The sequence below is a fragment of the Carassius gibelio genome, chromosome B13 (assembly GCF_023724105.1).
Source record: "Carassius gibelio isolate Cgi1373 ecotype wild population from Czech Republic chromosome B13, carGib1.2-hapl.c, whole genome shotgun sequence".
Taxonomy (NCBI): Eukaryota; Metazoa; Chordata; class Actinopteri; order Cypriniformes; family Cyprinidae; genus Carassius; species Carassius gibelio.
Window position 1 is genome coordinate 24,632,993 of NC_068408.1, and position 15,023 is coordinate 24,648,015.

Consider the following 15,023-nt stretch of genomic DNA (forward strand, 5'->3'; position numbering starts at 1 on the left):
AATTTGAGGTGTACTGTCCCTTTAAGAGTTCCTTTTTACCCACTTATCCAAGGCTTTATATATATTTTCATAATTATAAGTCACATGAGAATAAACACTCTTCTTTAAATAAGGATAAACGATTGTTAAAATAGAATGATTTAAAATTAACTTGCAAATGCACAAAAGTCCAGTTTTTAAAAGTGTTAAAGTAACACTGTACATTTTGGTGCTCTAACGGTTAATAAACAGAATGGCATGCATCCCGGTTTGGTAGATGATTTTATGATGTACTCGCTCATTTTGCAAATTTTGAACACAGAAAAAATTACATTGTGTTGCTTTAAGAAACTTTTTTTTTTTTTTTTGAGTGTGCTCTCTTTAAGTACACTCAGGCAGCCTTTTATGTAATTTACAGTAAATTTTCTGCAAGCAATTGAGCGCAGTTATTTTTCACAAAGGTAAGCTGGCCAACAGGTCCTGGCAGCCTCGCAAATTTCCTAAACCCTGATAAAACCATCAAAACAGACTAACCACCTCAACCTGGCTAGAAGACTAGCTATTCAAGTCTAGAGCAGCTGTTGTTCCAGCAAAGACAACACCAGTCAGAACGGCTAACAATAAAAGCACACATTGCAGAAAAGAATCCAATCTGCCAATGCTGATTCAGGCCCTGACCAGTAATATAATGCAATCTAAATGAGGACTGGCAATGCAACTGTCAAATTCTCGACCTCTTTCCTGTTTTTCCTGCACAATGAGCAAAGCTATTAAAAGCAGCCCTGCCAAAAGTAGGAAATACCACAGCTGATGTGAGCTGCCTGAGTGGCTAATGGTGATTATGCTTGATTTAAGCCCAATGTGTCATTAACTAATCGAGCAGTATTCTCCCAAGTTCTGCCCCTTCAAAGGAGCCCATTATACTTCAAGAAAGAGTAAACAGCCGGTCCCTAAGAACCATGCTCTCCGGAGTTTAAAGAAACATCATCTATCACTCGCCAGGCACCTGCAGGTGTGACCTTGCTCTCTCGACACAGCTGACACCCAGGAGAACCATCTCCCGGGCCGCCCTCTTCAGGATGATGGGGAGGTCAGATGGAAAGCATCATGGGTTATCCGTGAAGTGGCTTCAGGCGGATACACGGTTTGTGACATTCAAGGTTTAGGTCAGAAACATACCCTTCATCTGTTGCTCTGCCTTGACAGAGGTTGACCTTTCTGGAGAAAACTGACTGTAGAAGAAGCCTTTCTGCGCTTATAGTTACTATAGCATATAGCATAACACATATATGTTACATTACACAGCCCAAAAAAATTACAATAAATTATAATAAAATAAATCAAATAATAAAATAAAAAATATATATTTTATTTATTTATTTATTATTATTATTATTATTATTATTATTATTATTATTATTATTATTATTATTATTATTATTATTATTATTATTATTAATATTATTATTAATATTATTATAAGGTCTGGCATGAAATGGAAATGTTCAAATGCATGCTGTTGTGAATGATTCATCTATTGCTTTTTTTTTTTTTTCAAATTGAATCATGTTAATCATTTTAATTTTTAATATTTTTACCTTCCCATGAAATGACAGACTTCTTTCTGGTAATGTATGCAGCCATGTAAATCTAAAAATGAGTTACAAACATTGGTAAAACACTTTGCGGGATTTAATTAAATAGATTTTCATAAAAGAAAAATTCGAATGCATATGTAATAAGGTTAGCTGAAAAAGTGACTGTCGCTAGTGTTCACTGAATGTCTTCAGTAAATCCTAATAGTATTTTATTTTTTTTTTATGTTAAAAGGGAACTTGCCTGTGCAAGCTGTTAGAAAATTTGGTCCCAAGTCTCTTTTTCTTAGAGATTTACAAAAATGAAGTGAGATTGTTTAAAACAAAGAACAAATCTATCTGTGCAAGCAATAGTAAAAATAAACTTGTAACATAATTTTTTTTATTGGAAAACAAGACTAAATATTGAACCAAAACCTTGTCCTTTATTTTTCTTGTCAATAAACCATTTCTGTAACACTTTATGGACAAATTTTTCGCCATTAACTAGTTGCTTATTTGCATGCATATTACTAGCATTTAGGCTGTTTATTAGTATTTATAAACCACATATTAATGCCTTATTCTGCATGGCTGTATTTTAGATCCTGTTACAGGCCGGTGAGGTACAAACTCACGAGGATGAAGGAGATTGACATAAAAGGTGTTTTAATAAGAATATCCAGGAGACAGGTCAATAAATCCACATGAGAGCAATGAATAAACATCAACGAGAACAGACAAAAATACCAAACAGGAAGAAGACTCTAAATAAGGCAGCTGACGAGGGAAAACAGGTGGCGGGAGTTAACTAATAACTAATAATGACTAATGAGCAAATGAATCAACATCCATAGAAACAAACAAGGCAGGAGAAAGGGGAAACTAAACCAAAACAGATCATGACCATAACAAATCCTACACCATCTAAACTTAACAACTACCTTACTAACTATTAATCAGAGTTTATTGAGGGAAAAGTCGTAGTTTATGGTGAGTATGTGTTCCCTATTCTAAATTGTCACCACCATTTCATTCAGTTCAGCTAATATTCATATATTCAGATAACTCACAACCAATTTGCACGTATTTTACAAGGTGGCTTATTCGTACGGATTTGTATGACCTTGCTCGTATAATTTCGCATGTTGTCTGTGAGGGATAGGTTTAGGGACGGGGTTAGAAATTCCTATGAATTTGCTGCTTTGTAAAATACGCATGATTTTTCACAAAACATATGAATTTGTATGACCTTCTTTCAAATTAGCCACCTCATGAAATGTCGTTGGTATGTCACAGAATACAAGATTTGTCAATGCTTCTGTGATATTGTGACTTTAAAGTCAATGTAACAAAAAAAATTACTGAATTCAAAACGTAAACGAATGTCTTCTGAGGCAGAACAAACTAAAATCTTTAACGTTAAAAATTAAGAACAAGACCAAGAATAAATATCAGCGAGTTAAATAATTTACATTTAGATTTCACTATCACAGCGAAATACGTGCATGTTGGCATTGGGGATGGAAAGGTGGTCTCTTACATTCTAAGCTGTTTATTCATCATTTTGGCCGGATATGTCCTTGAGTTCCAGTCATGAGAACGTGTGTGTTTATGTGCAGGTATGAAACAGAGTTCAATTTTCGAGTTTTGTGAGGTCCAGGGGTGCAGTTGGGTAAACAGTGCCGAACACCCTGCACTGTGTCCCTGGGACGGAAGCCAAGGTGACACCAACAAGGAAGCTCACACACACACACACACACACACACACACACACACTGTGTGAGAACGAACAGCGTATTTGAACTCCATGTGCCAGAATCTACACACAGGCACCTGTCCACCCCAGCGGAGGTGTTTCAGTAATACCAAGGCCAAATACCTCCCTGCTAATATTGACTCAGAGAGTGGAAAGGATATTGATGGGTCTTGTGTGTGTACACAGGAAGAACGGTGGCATTGTATCAGGAGCCCTCCTTTCTGCTGAGAGGACACCTCTTTATCAGTGTCTGTGTGCGGAGAGCTTATGTAAAGTTGAGTTTCTGATAATGTGCTGTGAACAACACTACAGATGCGATAAGCCAGGAAACTGAAATAAACTCTAGATGCAAACATCAAGCTTCACACTGACTTCATTTCTTATTTTATTTTTATTTTTACAAATGAATCATTGCTGGAATACATTAACTTACATACATTACTTTCTTCTTCTTCTTCTTTTTAAGGTTAAAGGTTCTAAAATATGGTCCTGCAGAATAAGGAATTAATATGTGCCTAATAAGTACTAATAAACAGCCAATTATACTGGTGATATGCATGGTAATAAGCATCTAGTTAATAGTGAGAACAGTCAACAATCAATCAATCAATCGATCGATCAATCAATCAGACAATTTTCCAAAAACTTTCATGATAAACAAACAAACAAAAAAATTAATAAATACTTTCTTATTGTAAAAATGCAAAAAAAAAAAAAAGAAAGGTATGTTGTGTAAATTCTAAGGCATGTATTTGTTTGGTAGTATTTATTGCATTTGTTGATACAGAAATCTTGTTTTGCTTGATTTTCCATGACAGTTAAGCAATTAATAAAAAAAACTTATTATTGCAGTATGCTAAAAAATCATATATAATGTAAATTATTAAATATTTATACATAATGTTATTTGTTATAATATGTTTTTGTACAGATTTAAATTGCAACATTAATTGTATTTAGATATGGTGATATGGTACTGAGAATTTACTTACTGAATCTAATCAGAAACAAAATCAAAACGTTTTCGTTTCTACTCCCTTTGGTGCACAGTCATTACATACACCATAGTTTCTGTAATGATAACATTTATTTGTTTATTTGTTTAATGGTAACAGTGTATGGTAATGAATATCAGTTTTTGAATACCAAATGTAGTCATTCCAGATTATAGAAGAATTGTTATGGCATGTTATTGATAACATTGATTCAAGATTAGACTCTAAATTAGGGTTAGGGTTAGGGTTAGTATGTCCTCATGCTGTATGTCCTAGCTAGTAATGATGTAGGCATCTGTAAAACAGCAAGAAAACACCACCATTTGAACAAAATCTGCAAAACATTCTAACCCTAGCACAGGAAGTGAGTTTCTCTCACTGACTGCAAAATTAGCAGGGGACCGTATTTTGTGGTCATGAGGCCTGAGCAGAACTGTTCTCCACACACACACGCTGAGAAAACAGCCGCTAATAACAAACCAAACAATAGTGGAGATGAAACGACGTGCCAGTGCACACAAACCTTGGCAGAATAATTGTGTGAGAGTAGTTTGAGTTGAAAACAGTGCAGTTTGAACTTTGTCAAACACGCTTGTGTAATTAGCAACATCTGCTAAGAGGGAAGGGTTTGAAACAAGTGAGTCAGTCTTTTCTCCATCTTCCTCTCCTTCTGCTCCTCCGTCTTTGAGCGAGTGCATTATTAAGCTCTGCACATATGAGAAACGTGAAGCATGTTTGTCATGTTGGTGCCTCCTTTAAAAGATGTTTTCAGGGAAGTTTATTCTCTTTTATCCCGTTCTGTAAGCTCATATTTACTACACTCGGGGTCACTGATTGAGCGGCTCATAAACGGATTATGCTGTGGATATTTTTGTCCAGAATGTAAAACTTGTAAACGTTACAATACGTTCGCTCATATGAGGCTGTGAAATGTGGTTTGCGTAACACATAATGTGCTATTGTGATGCTACATTACAGTGACTGTTGTTTTCTTGACTCTGGTTGGTGTCTTGACTCTGGTTTGATGGAGCCTGTCCTCCAACAAAAAACAACCATATAGGTCATTTGGGCAAGCACCTTATTACGACCTATATTTACGTTTTAAAGTTAAGCGCCCTCCAGCCGGCGTCAAAATAATGAAAGTATCGCGTTGCGTCTGTCGTCATGGAATGACGTATCACATCATTAACCAATCAAAACGTCTTACACCGATCTCACAGTATATCCTACATATTTTACTTGGTTGCTTATTGGTTCGAATGACCACACCTAACCCCACCCCTAAACCTAACCCTCACAGAAATCATGCTAAATTATGATTTATTGAGCATATACATTTTCGTGCACGTCCGTTCCCTGGGATCGAACACATGATTACATATCACGGTATAACGCAATAACCTACCAACTGAGCTACACGAAACACAAACCAGGCTGCAAATAAAAGAGTACAAAACATTCATATGAAAACGACGTTTTGCCGATAGGGGCGCAATTGTAGGATACGCTCTTATGGGTTGTATTTCAGGGATTTGGACAAATGACCTATACGAGCGTATTGGTTGGAGGACAGGTTACTTTGTTCTAATTATAAGGTCGGCTGATGGTCCCAAGGACAAGTTCAACACCATCCTGACCCCTGTACATTAAATTATACCTTTCCCAAACTCCTGAATTCAGTGTGGACAAATATTCTTCAGCATAAACAACCTTGTCACACAAAACTTATGTCTTAACTTCTAGTATTTCATATGTCCACCCTGGTTGATTCTTTATAATTGAATTTCTCTTGTCCCTGTGAAGAACAGGTGTCCTCTCAGTGCCATTTCCCGTCTCTTTGTGACTGTTCGTGTGGTGAGCTTCCGGTCGGTGGAAACTGCTGTTACTCACACTGCAAGACTACTTTGAAGGACACTCTGCTCATTATCAATTTTTGCCCACTCAGAAACTTAAACTATTTTTTTTTTTTTTTACAAAATGACATTGTGGAAAATTATAACAGGTAGATCCTTGCATTGATAATTGTATTGAATGTGTTCTTGCGGTGTAAAATATATTTTTAGTATATAGTGTATTGCATTTAATATAATATTAATGGCCAGCCTAGCACAGCCATGAAGAGAATAAACCATTTGAAGAATGGATGGACAGATAATATTAATTAAAACAAGACCACTTAAATGTACTTACACTTTAATTACACATACACTTTAACAGCACTTAACGTAACAATGACAAATAATGTTTAATAATCTTTTGTCATGTTTTAAGGATGTGCTCTTATTCTGATGTGTTGACTGAAGTACATGAAAAAAAGTTGTTGATTATAATTTTAACTGTAGTGTGTCATTAAGTTAATACATTTTTTTAAATTTTTAGTTTATTATTACAAATGTGTTATTACAAATATATTTAAATACATGATATACAAGTTTCAATGCAAATGACATTAAAAGTATATATATATATATATATATATATATATATATATATATATATATTTTTTTTTTTTTTTTTTTTTTTTTTTTCAATATACAATTCAAACGTCATAGTCTTACTTAAGTGGTTAAAAAGTGTTTTAAAGTTCAGTTGATTGCATTTAATACAAATTTAAATCACAATATGTTTCCATTTTAATGCAATTAACATGCATTTAGATGTCCAGAAACATTATGTAATATATATATATATATATATATATATATATATATATATATATATATATACATATTTCAAATATATTATTTCTGTAATTTCACAAGGGCATTCCTCACAGTGCTCTGGTATAGCATTGTATTTTGAGACTGGTACTTCTGTGATGAAGCATAGCTGACCTTGTAGACACCCGCTGGATGGATCTGTGGCTGATTTAATGTGCATCAATCTTACCGCTGTGGAGTGGTGGTGGTAGTGATGTATGAATGGAAGTCTGGGACCACCCACACATAATAGGACTAACAGCTGGACTCCCAAAGGCCTCCCAAACACCTCCACCCCCAGCCGTAAACCAATTTCTATCTGGCACATATTTACAACAAACATTTTCTTAATTAGTATTTTTTGTCTTGCTTTTCAGTACAGATATCTAAACATCCTTACAACATACATTTATTTGACGCTAAACTGGTATTGAGACTTTTTAGAGAGTTTATCTTTAAATTAAGTTATTTTTTTAATCACATTAGACAATTTCATATATTTATAATTAGGTTTATGCTTAAAAATTGCATTGTTATTGTCATTACATTTAATTAATAATTGTTAATGTAGTGTTAATGCCTAAATATTTTATCTTTTACTTTTGTATTTCTGTGTTGATTCTGATTACAGTGTAACATTAAACTATTGTAATACAAATATAGGTTTTTTATTTAAAACAATAAATAAATGCAACAAATACTACTTTTGTTATGTAACTTTCATAATATACCATTAAATGAATTTCTTTTGCATTTTAACAGTAATAATTAACTTTTTGTGCCGTTTTAGTTGTCATAAAAATTATATCACATTGCAGTTGTTCATAAAATTGTTTTCAAGTAAAAGAGAATTTGGAAAAAATATTAGTAATGCATTAACTAACCTTAACTAACATTGGGTATTATATTTGTATTAAAAACTACTCATTCAGTTAGTTCATTTTATTTCAAGTTTATGAAATAATATAAAAATACGTAACTATTAATAACATATTAGTACATGCTGATATTATTGCTAGCTAATAATGATAATAATAATAATAATTATTATTATTATTGTAGGAAGTATTGTTTAAGGATTTTTCAACATTTTCACTGGAAAAGAAAATTTATTTATTTATTAATTTATTGCAGCACAGATGGGATATTTACTCGTAAGGCACACATCTGCTTAGTAATTATACATAACAGATACACCACAAAAAAAAAAGAAAGATAAAAATTAGACGTAAAGTAGACGTAACTTAATCATCACATTCGAGTCATAATGAGTTTCTTAGACGTTTCACCTGCTCCTTTCAAACCCTGATCAGACGGGATATTTGTGGTGCTAAGCAGACTACAGCGCTCCGATGGAATAATAGACAGGGGATTGCCAGCTTAGATGACACTTTTTAAAACATGATCATGTCTCAAGGCGCAGCTCTCTCCTTTTTCCAGCCCGAGTCCCAAAGGTCTGTATTGAGCAACACATAAAAACAGGTAATTGCACAGATCTGGCTGGCATTACGCGACTAGGATTTCATTTTTCATCCTTTAGGAACGTTGAGATATTAGTTTTAATATCTTTCACGGCTTTATTCGGCAAAGGTCAGCTGTCAGCCTCCGTCATGCCCTGCTTATGTGTGTTGATCCACTGTACTGCATTGGCTACTTCTCTAATCCTCAGCACTTGTGCCTCAGGTATGGAGGGTGGAAATGTGTCACCTATGGAAGTAGGTTATAAGCTCAGGGATAAGTCTAATAGCTTCATTTCTCTCTCTCTTTGCTTTAGAGACTGTATTGTTACCGACCTGGCTTCGCTCCAGGACTTAAATTCAAAGAAGTCTGTCTATTGAATTTCATCCAAAAGAAATATTATAACCTCAAAAGATAATGTTACCCCTAGGCCCTCCCTTGAGTCAATGATAGTCTCTCTGTCCCTTATTTTGTCTGAAAGAGTCAACAATAGCTATTTGACCGAGACCTGTGGAGACACCTTCTTCAGACAGTTGTTTACATAATCCAGTCCCAGGGTACAGCCTCTCCAGGCCACCTGTGGCTCTCAGGTGATCAGCAGGTGCCAGGACAGAGTGTGTGTCGCAGGGAGAATGCAGAGGAAATTCAATCCGCGGAGAATATATTAGTAGTAATCAGCTTCTGTGTGCTCTCCTGCTGATTTGGGATGAGGACTGACATGATTCTCATAACTCTCAATTAAAATAGGGAGCTACCGATGGGAAATGGTTTTCTTTTGATGATTACACTATCATGTTAATATATTTATTGTGGAATATGGTAATTAAACTGTACTATGGTACATAACAAAATAAGGTAAAACCAATGCAACCAGTTCTTGACTCGAGAACGATTCAATCTTTTGTTCGTTATCTGGCTTGGTTCGGGGTTCATCTTCAGTTCTCTCTTCACTGCAGTTCTGTCTGTGTACTATTTGAGTAAATGAATAACTCTGGGATATTGGTTTATTTTAACTCAGAGGGAGTGTCAGCTTAAGTAGTTTGTGGATTAATGCTTATTGGAGATGACGTTTCAAACAATTCAGTTCGATTTGTTGAACTGGTTCAAGAAGAACCGGTTTAATTGAATGACACGCACTCACAACAGACCAGGAAGAGAAGACAATGATGAATAAAGTAATAGTTTTTGTTATTTTTGGACCAAAATGTATTTTCGATGCTTCAACAAATTCTAACTGACCCTCTGATATCACATGGACTACTTTGATGATGTTTTTCTTACCTTTCTGGACATGGACAGAATACTGTACATACACTTTCAATGGAGGGACAGAAAGATCTCGGACTAAATCTAAAATATCTTAAACTGTGTTCTGAAGATGAACGGAGGTCTTACCAAAATATGTGTACCAAAATATTTATCAGCAAGAACCATGGTGCCATAAAGGGTGCTGTATTAATCACAATGCTATAAGCAAACAATGTCTCTTTTCATTAGCATGCCGTATTTCTGTGGTGTTGCTCAGCAGATGGAGGTGTTACCCCATCACTGGTACCTCACAGAAGCCCGGGCGCTCTCAGGTTTCACTCCCCACAGTGGCAGCCTGCTCTCATGTCTGAGTGTGCCAATGTAAATTGGTGTAAACATTAGCTCTTAGGCTAACACCACAAGAGTGTTTTCAGCTCTTAACATTTCCAGTAAGCATCTACTGCTACAACTGCTATTAATAATGCATGCAAGAAGAAGCAAGTCCTTCAATTTGTCAGCTCGTGTCAACCAACAGATGGATCATAGTTAACATGTCTAAAAGCAAACCCTCATATTAAATTAAATACACTGACAAAGGTTAATAGGAGAAGGAAAGGGCATTTATTAATATGTTGTCACCTGCAATAAGTTTTGATAGCTATGGTAAAAAAATATATGCAGCATTTTAAGATGTCAGAGCCAGATGTAAAAGATGTTTAAAAAACTAGGGTCAATGATTATGTAATGAGCTCAGTTAAAAAATCCATCCAGCATGGCAGATGAAGTGAGATAAATTGTGCACTTAAAATAATATCAGGAATTGACATTAAAAAGCTATTCATTTTTCTTTATTAGCTTATATAATTACAAATATTTTAACCAATTTATTATGTATTTTTGTGCCTATTAGCCCATGTGAAAAAGTGCACTTAACTGTATTAAATGTGCATTTGTAGTGTGCTTCAAATCTGAAAAAGCATAAAAAACAACTGTACTGGCAAATTAAATAAAATATTACTCAAATAAATTTTCACTGTAAAAGACATACACCTTAATGAGGTTTCTTAACACACTTAAAAAACATTTCCCATCATTTTACACAATAAATAAGCATACTTAGAATATTTTAGTTGTGACTTTAACCATATTTCAAAGACAACAGAAGTAATTCTAATATGACTTACAATAGAAGTACAATATAAGTAATTCTAAAATGACTGTACTTAAGACCTAAAAAAAGCACTCTTAGGTTGCATTTAATTTAAACATTAAACTTAAACTATAATACAGTTTTATGTCAGTGCAAATGTATCTTTATCTGTGCGCTTCACACAGTTGCTGCTAATGTACAGTTCACTTGACCTTAGAAGGCAGCCACCTTAAGGCAGTAAACAGGAAGGAAGCTGTAGGATTTAAAACAGAGAGAGAACATGTTTTGTTCCCTTATGTCATGTCCTTAATTTAAAAAAAATATTGTCAAAGTAGCTTTACAGAGATAAAAAAATGAAATAGCAGAATCACTTATGGAAACTCAATGGCGGTAATACAGTACCACGTTGTTAGACATTACCATGATATGGTAAGTCAGAATTTTTACCTTGGAGTGCTATGTAAATAATTACTATGTAGAGTAGCCTATTATGGTAAATTTAAAAGTACCAAGGTATTGCCATCTGATATTATCATTGTACCATTTTCAAATTACTCGCCGTCTTTCGTTCTCTCTCTCAGCGAATGGCCAGCATGCAAGCACAGTGAATGAAACAGCAGACAGTAGAAGCAGGTGCCATAACAAATCTAAGCTGGGAGTCGGCGCGGTGGAACGTGTGTGCGTGTCTGTGTGCCATTACAAACAACAAAGAGGAGTCAAAACATTCAAGCACTGCTGTTCAGCCCATGTTTTGGCCAGTGCACAGGATCCTGTGGTGGAAATGTCAGAGGTTGAGTCAGCGCAGGGACGCGCCGCTGGTCTGTTAAGAGAGAGAGGAAATGTACTGATTGAAGGAGACGAGGAAAGTGTATGTGTGGATTTGCCCAGTTCCAAGTTAAGGTTTTTCTCCAAAACAATTCTGACATGCTTGCTTTGTTGGTGGTTACTCGGTCTCACATTATCAGATCTTTGACTAGCGGCATGAAGTCTGGTCCACACTGCAGCTTGGACCAGAAGCACCAGTAACCGCCTGCTAACGGCTTCTGACTAAAACTGAAAGAGACCATTTACAGTTTATTTTGTTTCTAAGTGCTGTTTAATGGTTTATCTAAAATCGACTGTACTAGAATAACAGACCTGCATGAAAAATAGCAATACCTATAATCTTATGACAGTGTCTGAGTTTAGACAGAAAATAATTTCTGCTTATGGAAAATCTATAGTATATGAACTGTCTCAAACAAAACTAAAAATAACATTTTAAAAAAGATCCTTATAAACTTGTAAAATCTTATAAACTTTTACTTTATTTCCAGACACTCTGGTTTGTTGCAGTGAGTTGCAGTTACTTTCAGTTTCAAAAATATTTGGCAGCTCTGTGTTCAAGTAACCACTAAACCACACCACCCACATTGATTGGTCTCCAAAATACTTTCGCAACTTTTGTCATATTTCTGCATTTTTTCTAACAAATGAAACAAACTTGAATTTAAATGATCAAAAATTATTTGAAAAAACCTGTTTGTACAATGTTTTGTGTGTTTTATACAAAGGTTACATAAAAACATTACCATGCTTTCATCATTTATTTATTTTTACTACATTTTAAACACTTTTAATATATAAATATATTGTTTTTTATATTTATTGACATATCACTTAAGACCTACTGATATAAAATTATAATTAATTATATATTAATTATAATTAATAACTTTATTTAGAGTATTTCTTTACTGCACAATGCACATTTCTTAATATTATGCCTAAAATGTGTGTTATTGATGAAGAATGTCTTTGAATAATATAACACTTTAAATGCAAGATATTTAAAGTGTACCTGAAGTAGTTGAAGAAATAGTACCACTCTAGCACAATCAAATATGCTTCAGTATATCTTTAGTTGGACCTCAGCGCACAATTAAAGTTGTTCCATAAGCAGACTATAATATATAAATGTTTATTTAACACAAAATAAATGTATATCAAATACAATTTAGTATTTATTTTAGGAGTTTAGCTTTCACTTCTCTGCTCCTCTTGCCTGGCGGGGCTCCTTTAAAGGTGCTGCTCATGCTAATAGTGCCTGTAATCAATCTCTGCTCTTTCTCTGCACCTCACAGGAGGCCATCATCTGCCTCTTTGATGTTAACTAATGACCCTACCAGCAGGCCAGCTCAAATGCATCTCAACAGAGAGAAAGACATGAGCAAAGAGAGGAAGACGAGAGAGGCATACATGGGAAAAATCACTCTCTTAATCAGTATTTCACTCTAGAAACTTAAAACAAGATGCTTGAATTGTTTTCATAGAATGTGTCTTTAAAATGACTTTTTTTAACAAAAAAATTGGCTTACATATATTTAAAAAAAATCTGTCAACAATAGATGTTGTTCTCTTTAATGAACAATAAATAAAACCAAAAAAAATTAAAAAATGGCCTAGTTCAAAAAGGCAGTGTTGTTTTTTTACTGCCATATTAATGTTGTAATTTCTCACATTCAAATTTCTACAGCTTCTCCTAGGGTTCCGCACAATGGTGGGTTTCCTGTTCCTTGGATCATATTATTTAGAGCCCCACTTTTCAGCTAAAAAGGTTGTGTTATTTCCTCAATGTTACTCTGTTTAAAAATATCACTGTTATTCCATTGGCTGGGAAATTTGGATTTGGAATCCCAATCCAAACATGAACAAGCTAAAGCTTGAGCTCCGTTGAGTGATTCTCTCAGATTCTGTATTAAACTGGAACCTCAATCACTCGTCACTCGTAATGTGTACGTTAAATCATATTGTTTATATCAGCCCAGCAGAAGGGTGGCCTTTGTTCCACCCTATGTAATGTTTACATGAAAGCCTACCGATTCATGAAACATAGCAAATTAAAATAAGATATTATACTGCAGAACCAATGATGCAATGTTTATGACACACATATATGGCCCTGGATATAATGAACACACGGGCGCAGATAGTGTATCCATCTTTCAGTAGGCTGGAAGGGTGTTTAATATTCATCTGAGCCTGTCATTGTTTTGGGAGAGCTACATATGGTGTAATTATTTGGGTAATTTATACCTTCATAAAGCAGTGCCTTCTGGTCCTATGTGAGTAAACTTTAATGTGAAACAGACAGTGGGAGCGCTTCAGCGGTGCTGTGAGAGAGCGTGACTGCTCTAACTGCTCCCCTGAGTGCACTGGAATCCACCTCGCACAGCCACTGTCCACTCACACACACTGACACACACACACACACACACACACACTGTGTGAGAAATTGTGGCAGAGATGCAGGACTGTATATCTGCACTGTGCACCACACTTTACATGGATGAATGTGTGCGATTAGGTTTAGAAACACTGTAAAAATCAAACACGTTTCAGTTGTTACGCTAAAGGTGAAGTGTGTAACTTCTGGGGCACCAAGCTGAATTGTAAAATTATGTAATGGACCTCATTTATGAAACACGAGCAGAACAAATTTCTGTGTAAATTTATAATATTCACATAAAAAAAACAAAACAAAACAAAACAAAAAACAAGCCAGGTTCTGTGTACATTTCTGCAAAACCTCACCTATGTTGCTCTTGGTTCATTTTGTTGCACTTTTCAAGTGATATGTATACAAAAAAAAAAATAAGTCAAAGATTACCTGACAAACATTATTCATAGCAAACATTAGGTATAGTCTTCTGAAAGTTAATTAGATCATCTTAAACAATAATAACTGCAGGTAAGGCTAAACTAGATGACACTAACTATTAATTTACACTGTAATTGAACTGAATTGAAACAACATTGAACTTAATAGAGGTGAATAATGCCAATATTTCCTTCTATACAGATAAAATTGAAGATAGAAATACATTGAAAATAGAAATGAAATTACTGCATATGTAGTGACATGCAGGTGGACATTTTTCAGTAAAATCCCAAATCGTGCTAGACATATCTACTGTATGCTGCGATTAGCTTTAATTTCGTCTGTTTATGTTGTATTGCATTTCAATGAACACAGTGGGTCCGGATACTCGGTGTTAGATCTGTAGGTCTCTGTTCTATGGACATCATTTTTCATGTTATACTTACTTCATGTAACAGTGTCATGATAAATGACTTGTAATGATTAGGAATCAAACACACAGTGTGTCCCTACACAGGTGG